Genomic DNA, 10551 nt, shown 5'->3' with positions numbered 1-10551 from the left:
ATGCCCCAATATGGAGCCTGCGCGGCGCTGTCTCGCGAGAGCGGCGCTGAGGGCGGCGGGGCCGGGCACGCGCCGAACGCGTCCCGCCTTCCCCCAAGCGAGCGCCTCGCTTCTCCCTGGGCTGTTCTAAAAGTAAAAAGAAAAGGAAAATCGATAAGAAAGCTTAGTTAGGGCAGCACAGGGTGAGTAACTGCCTGATAGGGTGTATCTCAGCCTGAGTGCTCCTGAAGCCTTGCAAGCTGGTATGAATTGTTCCTGTGAACTTCCCAAGGATGTTTTGTTCCCTTCCAGAGGTGTAAAGTCAGGGGTGTTGGGGAGAGTTAAGCTCGCATTGCACGTATTTCCCAGTGTCCTGATCCTTCTCTGTCTTTTTTGAGAATAAGCTACTTCTCGATACTTTTCAAAAGGCCTTGTGATATCAAAGATGCAGATGTGTTTGCTTCCAAGTGCATGCTTAAGTCTCAAGTAATTAAGTGTAGCAGGTTAAGCTAATTTTGGAGTGGAAGCCATGGTGTCTTCACCAGGTAGTAAGTTCAGAATATCACTGCAAATAATTGATGTTGGGGAATATGTGTTCAAGGCCATTTAGCTTTTCATCTCAAGCTTTAGAAAGGTGAATTGTTAGCAATACAGTGCAAGATAGACACATTCTGAATGGGTTATGGAAGCTTGCTTTTAAAACATTTGGCTTCCCATATCAAAAACCTTCTTTTTCTCTGTAAAAAGTGGCACCTTGTCCTATGGTGCTGTAAATCAATGAAGCCCACAGGAGTAAACACTTAGGAGTTACCACGGCTTGCACCTATACAGTAACTACTTTCTGTGTTAGGGCTCTCTTAACACCTTTAATTTGCAGACTCTTGCTTCCTGTTGGTATTGCTTGTTGTATGACTTTGCCTTGAAAAGGGTGATTGTGCTCAAGGATGTCAGACACACCTCGCTCTCTCTGTGGTTTGGAGAGACTGGGGCATGTGTATGTGTACGAGACAGTAAATATAATGCTGGAGTCCCTGCTGTGATATCAGAAGAAACAGGTCTCAGTGATCATGGTTTTGTTTCTTTGTTTTGTTTTGTTTTGGCTTTGAATATCGCAGTTTTCTTTCTGAATCTCTTTTTGGATCCAGCCTGGACTCTAAATGGTTATGGCTTTGTCTGCTCTGCTAAATCCTTCTGTGAAAGTAAACACAGATATCTTATTCATAATTTATTTGGGCTTTGTTTCAGTGTATACTGAAACTTAAACTTGTTTTGGGACCGTGACAGGGCTTGAGACTCAAGACTGAGACACTGGGTGAGGTTCTCCAAGGTGTGGTGAGCTAATCTGTCAACCTGCTGCTGCCAAAAGGGACAGAACCTCACAGGGAAAGGAAAGCAGGGGAGCAAACCTTCTCTTTCTGGATAACCAGCTCTTTCATCAGCTTAGCCATGTATGGTACTGAAGCCTAAAACTATGAGTCTTGTCCAACTTAAACTGCTGTAAAGGAATTTTCTGGTGATAAATGCAGGCAGACAGAGCTGTAGTTTGAGTTACTGTTATGTTTTCTAGTTTTCAGTAACCATGAAGACATGTCAACAAGATTACTTTCTATAATAGTGAGATCCTTTACATTGTGCAAAAGCCTTCTGTTCCATCGTTGTCTTTTTATATCTTAAAAAATGTAAGAAGGAGATTGGATGAAATTCTGAAGTCAGAAAAACAAAATCACTTGATGGTAAGGGTTGAATTGTATATATAATTATGACATGTGGTGTAGAGTTAAGAGTCTATCCATCCAAAATTACCTGATGCAATAAAATACGTTTTGTCCAGAATTCAAAGGGAGAATTTTGCTAATATTATTGGAAACTTTATCTCTGCACTCGATGTTTAATAAGAAAGCCTCTTTTATTTCTTCCTCCAGCTCATTATTTCAGAAAAATGTCTGCCTTGCTTTTTCATGATCTTTTCCCTATTTCTTTGCCACTTCCCTCTTTCATGTGTTTTCTCTGTTCTCCATTTTGTATCCACTTGTCAGCAGAGCCACTCTTGACAGTGAAATTATGGAGAGGGATGCAGCTCTATAATGTTAATGTCCTCGTAGTCAGTGTTCACAGTTCAGGGATGCCAGAAGCCTCACTTATATTTGGTTTGTAAATTAAAAAAAAATCACCAACATTGCTAGGGAATTAAAAGGGCGAAGAAGGAGCACTGGGTGGTGGGGTTAGTCAAAGTTTAGCTACTGGAAATTCTGATTCAAACACATACATGGGAAATAAATCATGTAGATCAAGTCCTGATTTAACCCACTTACTAAATAACATAATGCAGGAAACATTTGTCTAGTTTTGGGGAGGTGGCATAGGTTTGTTTATTTTTGCTTCCCAGATGGAGTGTTTATATGGTTTTCTTCTAGGTCAGAACAAGAGGAATCAAAATACCATCCCCTCTTTTTTTGCAGTTTTAATTAGGTCAAGTCATTGATGTATCCAGTGCTCTGGACTTCTCCAGTGACAGGCTATCATGTGAACAGCACACAGAGTATTTGTGATTCATGTGAGTGGAATGCAAGAGCACAGAGGTGCCTGCCTGGGACTGGTGGTGTGTGCCAGCTCTGGGATAACACCTGTGCAGGTGCCTGCAGAGAGCAAACAGAGCAAACCATGGTGGTCGCATGACGTCACACAAAAGCATTGCAGAGACAGAGGTTGTAAAAGGAATTGTTTATCTCTTCAGCTTCTCCTGTGGAAGGTTCAGGAGGATCACCCTCGAGACGTTCCCTGTCCTAAACTGGCCTGTTTTCATACTGGTTCAAAGATTGGATCTTGAGTGGTTGAAATGTTGGTGTGTTTCAGATTTCTCAGGGTAAGCAGAGAGGAAAAAAATACCCAAGCTTCCTGTTTGTATATCATGGTTTTCATAATCTATCTCCTGTGTGGGTTTCTATTCTTTCTAATGTCATCAGGTTATGTGGGAGCTTTAAGCTTGGAAGTTCCTTGAGTCATTAGCAATTTATTTGCATATTTGCAGGAAAGTAACTTTCCCGTAATCAGGTATTACATGGTATCATTTCAAGGACAGGACACTACTCAAAATATAAAGTAATAGCAGCATTTTCCTGTAAGCAAAATAGCATGGTCTTTAAAATCCACCTTGCAAAATCAGGTCTGTTAGATATTCACAGACATAACCATCCCACTTAAAGGTGGCCTTACTGAGCAGTTGCTCTGGTTCTTTGTCTGATTTCTAATTAGCAAGAGCCATGACAGAAAATGTCATTGGCTTTTGCCACTAACTGGCCTGGCTTTATCAGGTTCTCAACTGAAATTTTCATAAACATTATCACATTTTCAGCAGCAAAATTGTACTTGAAAACAGTAACCAAGGATACAAAATTTATTTGATTTTAGAAACAGATTTTTACTTTCTGGGGCTTTTAGGAGTTTGACTGACTAGGTTACTCCTACCAAATTTGAATGACTTCCTTTATGCTTCTTGAAGCTCCATGACAGATGTTATATTTGAGACTTCATATCATATCTGGGTGAGGTTTATTTTGTACCATGAAATGTTTCTGCAGGACTTGGAGGTTTTGTTCATTACTGCTTCGAGATATTGGTAAGATGTCCTGTCTTTTTCATTTAACAGGCAGATGTTATTTAGGTGAGAATCCAGACCTCCAGATTCTCAGTTTATTGTTGTTCCACTCCTGCAGCTGCTTTGTGGTGAGAATTTCACCAAGTTAGTCAAGTTTGCTTTGTATTCCTGAGGATGGGTGCTGGCACAGCTCCTGTAGCACAGAGTCCTGTGCAGAGGAGATGGCTGGAGGCTCGTGGAAGCGTCTCCTGCATAAAAAAACAGTGCAGGCAGCTTCACATTTACCCCCAGGATGTCACTGTGAATCATGATTTTGGGCCCTGATCTTCTCCATAGTCCTCTTCATGTAGTTTCTTGCCATGATTTAATGTTTGATGAGTTTATGTCTGTAGTTTGTTCAGATGCTAACTTATTAAAATGTTGTTTACATGAGAGAAGGCCCTTCACATTATCATAATGTGTAGAGGTCTGGCCTGTCAGGTAACTTGGCAATTTCTTCTCTTTTTTTCAGTCCTTCTGGCAGCTCATTATAATGGGTCATGTTTTTGTGATTTACATTAAAATCTTGTTGTGCATCTGATGAATTGAAGACTTTACTCGTAAAACGGTAGTACTCCGAAACTTTCAGACAGGACTTTGAAAACTTTAGGTACTTACACAGAAACAGTAGAAGCTAATTATATATGTTAATGATACATATGAATGAAAGTAGACTGTCTAATACTGCACAGACTGATGGTGAAGGGAGGAGAAGAGTGTGTGGTTTTCAAGGCAAATCTTTGTAGCAACATCTCATGCAGTTCCATCTTCTGTCAGATCTTCTGTCAGAAAAAAAATAAAAATCTGCTTAGTTATATTGTCTGTAGATCAGCCATGGAGTTTGATGCAGTAATGTCAGTACAAAAATGTGACCTAGGTTTACTAGCTACAGCAGCTACACCAGCAATACACATCACAAGGCTTCACCATATCCTGTCTGAAGAATTCTCTCCTGGCACAAATTGCCTTGTGTGAAGAGCTGCAGGTAATTATTTTTGATGGATGGCCAGCGCTGTGAGTGTATACAATTCAGACACCATTTTAGGGCAAAGCTTGAATTCAAATGATGGATCCTTTGTATACTGATCCTGTGCTCTGGGCTAAATCTGTTAACATGTGAACAGATCTGTTTTGCTGCTGGGCATTTTGTGGTTTCTGGGTGTGCAGTAACAGCAAAGTAGCTCCTCTGAATTCTGTTCCTCCTGGCTTTTAAATTGTAGCAATGATGTGATGGCTAATTTGAATTTTAATATTAGTATTAAATTATCTGTAGTGTTTTCAACTGGATTCTTTTAACATTATTTTTATTTTTTGCCATTTAAATTTCAGCTGCTTCCAGGTAGTTTCTAGATGGAAGCCACAGTACTGCAGTGCAAAAAATGTAATGGTAAAGGATTTTCGTGAACGTTACTGTGTGGAGTCTCTTACTGCAGAGGAAACGGAATCCTGGAACTTCTTGGACTGAAAGACAGGAAAAACTGAACGCCCAAATGGTATTGAGTAATTCTCAAACCACATATGCTTCCCTACATTGTTCTGGATGGTGGCTTCATGCCAAGCTCCTCTCAGCTCTGCTCAAACTGAGTAATGTAAAACCCATGAAAAGCATAGCCCTCATTTCCAGATTCTATTGGCTCTTCTGTGGCAGCCTTGATTTAAGATGAAATGAATTCCTAGCTATTGGCACCATGAAAGGTCTCCACTGAAAACTTAGATTTATTTTTTTTTTTCCATCTTATTCAGCAAGGTTCCAATCCTTCCTACCACAATGATTGCAGAGTTTAGCACTAGGGGACAAATCAAATGTCAGAATGTTAGCGTGCAAGTTACGGGTATTCATGTTTCAAAACAAATATCCTACTGAGAGAAAGTCCAGCCAATCCTGATTTTTTTCCCTTACAGGTGTGCAGTGCCATAACATTGTTCCCATATATGGACACAAGGCTTCTGTGTTCAGCCAAGCACAAATCCCTGGACATGGGCTGGGAAGTGACAAAGCACCTGCTTTATAGCCAAATATTCCACCTATAACGCTAAAAACCCACAGAAGTCAGAGTTTAAAGGCCTGTCTATAATTTTTGTTGGCAGCCTGAAGTTCTTATCTGACAAAGTTGCAACAACTCCAGTTTTTTTGCATCCAGCAGTGTTCTAATGTTCTTCCCAGCTGGTGGGATGCCAAGATGCTCTCCTGGCAGGGCTTGCTGCAGAAACCCAGGCTGTTTTACCACTGCACTGAACTAGAAGATACAGATCCCCAGACATGCACGTGATCATTAGTGATGCTGCAGTCTACAAATTGTGGTTTTATTCCATATCCCCTGTGCTTTTATTCACATGGTTTATTCACGTATTTCTGTACTCTTGTACAGAAGTAGCTACAGAAGACATAAAGCAACTGAGGAACCTCAAATGCTGTGCAGAGCATAGCAAGGGCAGTTCTTAGAGCTGTACATGGCAGTGTGTCACTCTGCACTGGGAAACTTGGAGGAAGGACCAGATAAACCACAGTGATAAGAACAGAGTCTGGGGACATTTATTCTGCCCTAAAAAACAGTGCCATGCTGGTTGTGAAAAGATGGGCCTATCTTGGCTTAGGCCTGGCTCAACAAACCTTTGATGGTGCTATTCTCACTGTGTTTTTACCCCGAATTAGAAAAGTGTGGAAGAACAAGGGGGAAGGTGCTGAGTAGTTTTTATTTTCTTGTTATTATAGCAGAACTCAGGGGGAGGGTATCCTCATTCAGACTGGTGGCAGCTACTGCTCAAGGGAATACAATGCTAGCCTGCACATGTGATTCACTGTCGCTTTCCAAGTCCAGGCATGGCTCTGTCATCCCCACATGAAGAAACTGTAGGAAACAAAATGATCTGTCTGGTGTGAGAAAGCAAATTCAGGAAGGCGAATAAGGAAGGCACTTAGCAGCCGGCTGGTGCGCCAGGCATTAGGACTGCAACAGGAAAGTAGCTGCCACTCGCCCGCATGCCCAATTGACGTTTCCTGTCGTCTGGAATGAGTTCACACACGGCATCCTTGTGTTGCTACCTGTTGCTGTTGCTGCACTCTGTGGGAACTCTTGTGCTCTCCCTTAGGCTCCGAGACGCTGAGAAACGTCCTGTGGAGAGCAGAAGCCTGTCACACAAAGTATGGAAGAGAGTGGAGCAAATGCATGTTTGCGCAAGTTTAAGTGGTAAGCTGCACAAATATGTGTTGTCCGGGCACATGTTCTCCTCGTCAGACGCAGTAGAAAAACTTTGCGCTTGCATGAAGACCAAGAGATGTAGAACCTGGGACTGTGTAGCTCGGAGAAAGTAACTGCAAGCGAGGAGCCTCTTGCGTTAGAAGCAGTGATTCAGAGTGCTTGGCAGCTGGCACGGCGAATGATGTGTGCCAGAAGACGCCGCTCTGGGTCTGGCCGCTTGAAAAGAAGGGCAAGTGCTGCGAGAAGGCGAATGAGGAGGGCGCTTAGCAGCCAGCTTGTGCGCCAAGCTTTCGGACTGCGAGAGGAACGTAGCTGCTGGTTGCCTGCATGCCCAATTGATGTTAGCTGTCGTCTGGAAAGAGTTGAGCCACAGCTTCCTTGTGCTGCTACCTGTTGCTGTTGCTGGCCCCTGCGGGAACTCTTGTGCTTTCCCTTAGGCTGCGAGGGCTGAGAAACGGCCTGTGGAGTGCAGATGCCAGGCACAGGAAGTGTGGGAGAGAGTGCTGGAAATCCATGTTTGCGCAAGTTTAAGAGGTAAGCTGCACAAATATGTGTTGTCCCGGCACACGTTCTCTTCATCAGACGCCGCAGAAAATCTTTGCACTTACATGAAGACTAAGAAATGCAGAAGCTGGGACTGCGTAGCTCAGAGAAAGTAACCGCAAAAGGCTCAGTGCAAATCCGTATTTGCGCAAGTTGCAGGGCTGAGCTCCACCAATATGTGTTTTTGAGCACACTCTGGTGGACAGAGTCTGATGCAAAAAGCTCTAAAGCTCTGAGAGGCTCCTGCAAGTCATGGTGCTGTGCCTGTGCTGCTGAGGTGGGCCAGGCTCCTGGCCCAGAGGCAGCTCGTGGCAAGGGCAGCGCTTGCAGAGCGGCAGCTGTGGCCAGGAGCAGGTGCTGAGCACAGCCCAGCAGGGCATCTCAGGGACACGAGCAAGCCCAGACAGAGCTTTCGAACTGCGAGAGGAATGTAGCTGCCAGTCGCCCACATGCCCAATTGACGTTAACTGTCGCCTGGAAGTAGTTCTGCCACAGTTTCTTTGTGCTGGTACCTCTTCCTGGGCGATAACACGGGCACATGAAGCTGATGTTATTTCCTGGCCCATTGTGCTGTGCCTCGTTCTTCTGCTGTTCTTTAGCGCTTGTCAGTCTCGAATGAGCATGCTGGGGCTTGGAGCTGACAGGGAGTACAGCCATCTGACAGCAGATTTCAAGTTATGCAAGAAAGAGCTTGGCCATTTGAATGTGCCACAAATCCCTTTTTGTGCAAGTTTCAGGGGTAAGCTGCACAAATATGTGTTGTAGTGGCACACGTTCTCCTTGCCAGATGCAGTAGAATATCTTTCCACTTGCATGGAGACCAAGGAAGGTGGAAGCTGGGACTCTGGAGCTCGGAGAAGGTAAGCGCGAGTGGTGAGCTTTTTGCGTTGCATGCAATGCTCCAGAGTGCTTGGCAGCAGACACAACAAACAATGTGTGCCAGAAGACGCCACTTCGCCACCAGGCACTCGAAAGCGTGAGTGCTGTGAGAAGGCGAATGAGGAGGGCACTTAGCAGCTGGCTTGTGCACCAAGCTTTTGGACTGCAAGAGGAACGTAGCTGCTGGTTGCCCGCATGCCCAATTGACGTTAGGTGTCTTCTGGAAGGAGTTCAGCCACAGCGTCCTTGTGCTACTACCTGTTGCTGTTGCTGCCCTCTGTGGGAACTCTTGTGCTTTCCCTTAGGCTCCAAGTCAGAGAGACACCCTGTGGAGCACAGAAGCCTTTCAGCTTGTCTTGGTTTGAAAAGACATGTATCTGCTAAGGAAAGCAGGAACCTCCCTTGATATGGAAAAACGTAACCTCCCTCGAATTAGTATAATCTTGAAATTAAGGGGCTCTCAGGCAAAGATATGGGAATTGAAATAACAGTGCTTTACTATGAAAATTAAAATGTACATAAAAAACCACCAAAACCAACCAAAACAAAACCAAAAAAAACACTGATACAGCCTGACACTCTGTCGGGCAGGGTGTTGGGAGCAGTCCCATTAAATGGTGGCTGCAGTCCTGGGGTGACAGATGTGGTTCTATTGGAGCAGTGATCCTGTAGATGGGTGTAGTTTTCTTCTGAAGGTTCAGTAGTGGTGAAATGGGTCTGGTCTCCTCTAGGAATCCAGTGGAGAAAGGCTGACTCTGGTGCTCTAAATCCCAGATTATATCCAGGTAGGAATGCTTGGCTCCTCCCACTGGGTGGAACATCTCACAGTGGGATGATGGAATTTTATCAGTCCTGCAGTGAGGCTCAATGGTCTGTTAACAGAAGAGATCCCCCTGGAGTTATGAGGGATGGGTCATGGAAGAGATAAAGAACACTGCCACGGCTGATTTTAACAGCTGGCAGTAGAATACAGACTTTTTGTTACATCTTGCATTGCAACCCAAGACGCCCAGCTCAACCTTCCCTTGATCACTTATTCAGCAATGGCTGAAATTCGCCCCTCTGTTGTGATATCACAAAATCTTGTCTTAGCTTCTCCCAGAGAACTCTTTGCAGAACAGGCAGATGTCCTAAACATCTGATGCTTGTAGAATACAGCAACAATTGCAAATATGAAAAGGATTTTTCTGACTTCCAAAGTTGCACACACACATACTTGCCTTTCCATGAAGATATCCATAATCCAATGCCAAAGAGCCCAGGTGTGGGAATGCTTTAAAATGTCCTAGAAATTAAAATCACACCAGACACAGCTGTAGCTATCATCCCAGCTGATGGCTGTGACTCCCTCTATGGCTCCCTGACAGGAGTAGGGGATCAGAATCCCAGACAGACACTTGATAAAATATGAAATGTGCTTGTGAGAGAGCTGCAAGTAGTTTTGAGGAGTCTGAGCAGAAAAATTCATGTCACCAGAGGTTTATGTCCAAAAAGGAGATAGGGGAGTCCAGTAACTTTATTCATGAACAAAGGGAGAGGTAATGGGGTATTTCTCCATGGGGTCTCAGGTCGTTGGAGGACACAGCCTCCTTTTTATTCTCATTTTCCCTGCCTCATTACCCTCTCTTTCTCTTTCCCCACTATCTGAGGTACTTGGAAGGTAGACACTTCCTGATCTGCCTACTGTATTCCCCCTTAATAGGCACTCCTCTGTATAACACACAATACCTGATCATTAAACTTAGCTTCAAGTCCCCACTAGGTGAAAAATGTTCATAACCCGTATTAAGGCTTTGTAATTCTTCCCAAAGTTCAGGAGTTTAGCACAACCTTGGCTGAGCAGCAGTCCGTATCAATTAGTAATATTTTCTGAAATTTATGGTTTCTCCCATTTCTTCCTTATCTGCAAGTCTCTGGCCCTATCTACAAGCAGATTCACAAAACTGTAAAGACACATTCATCTTATTCCTTTCAGGTTAAATAGTGTTGAGAAAAACTGCAGATAGTAGAACCTACAAGAGTTCTAAGGTGAGTAATAACCACCTTAAACACAGCTATTTGTTCAACACTGTTGGGGGTTAGGTGTCCTTTTTTTTTAGTTCTGGCTTGCCTGTGGAATTTTTACCCATTAGTTGCGAGGTTTTCTTCAGCTTTGGAGAAGGAAACGTTGGGCGCAGAGCTGCCACGGTGGGGAGAAGGGAACTTCGGCATCACCCAGACGGAGCTGCTGCTGCTTCTCCTTCTTCCCTCTTTGTTGGTGGCCTTGCACACCCTGTTCTGCTGGGACGTGTGGCCGTGCCAGGCACCGCCGAGGAG

General features: G+C 44.0%; 1 long non-coding RNA gene across 1 annotated transcript; it reads left to right on the top strand.

Annotated features, from left to right (window-relative positions):
- The first annotated feature begins 63 nt into the window (after positions 1-63).
- LOC147649419 (uncharacterized) lies at positions 64-8216 on the top strand. Its single transcript, XR_015279088.1, has 4 exons — positions 64-182; positions 4943-5106; positions 5516-7347; positions 8144-8216. It is a non-coding gene; the product is annotated as an uncharacterized LOC147649419 (long non-coding RNA).
- The last annotated feature ends 2335 nt before the right edge of the window (positions 8217-10551 follow it).

This window comes from Cyanistes caeruleus, chromosome 24, assembly GCF_971803275.1.
Source record: "Cyanistes caeruleus chromosome 24, bCyaCae1.hap1.1, whole genome shotgun sequence".
NCBI lineage: Eukaryota > Metazoa > Chordata > Aves > Passeriformes > Paridae > Cyanistes > Cyanistes caeruleus.
This window is presented reverse-complemented; position numbering and strand designations above follow the sequence as displayed.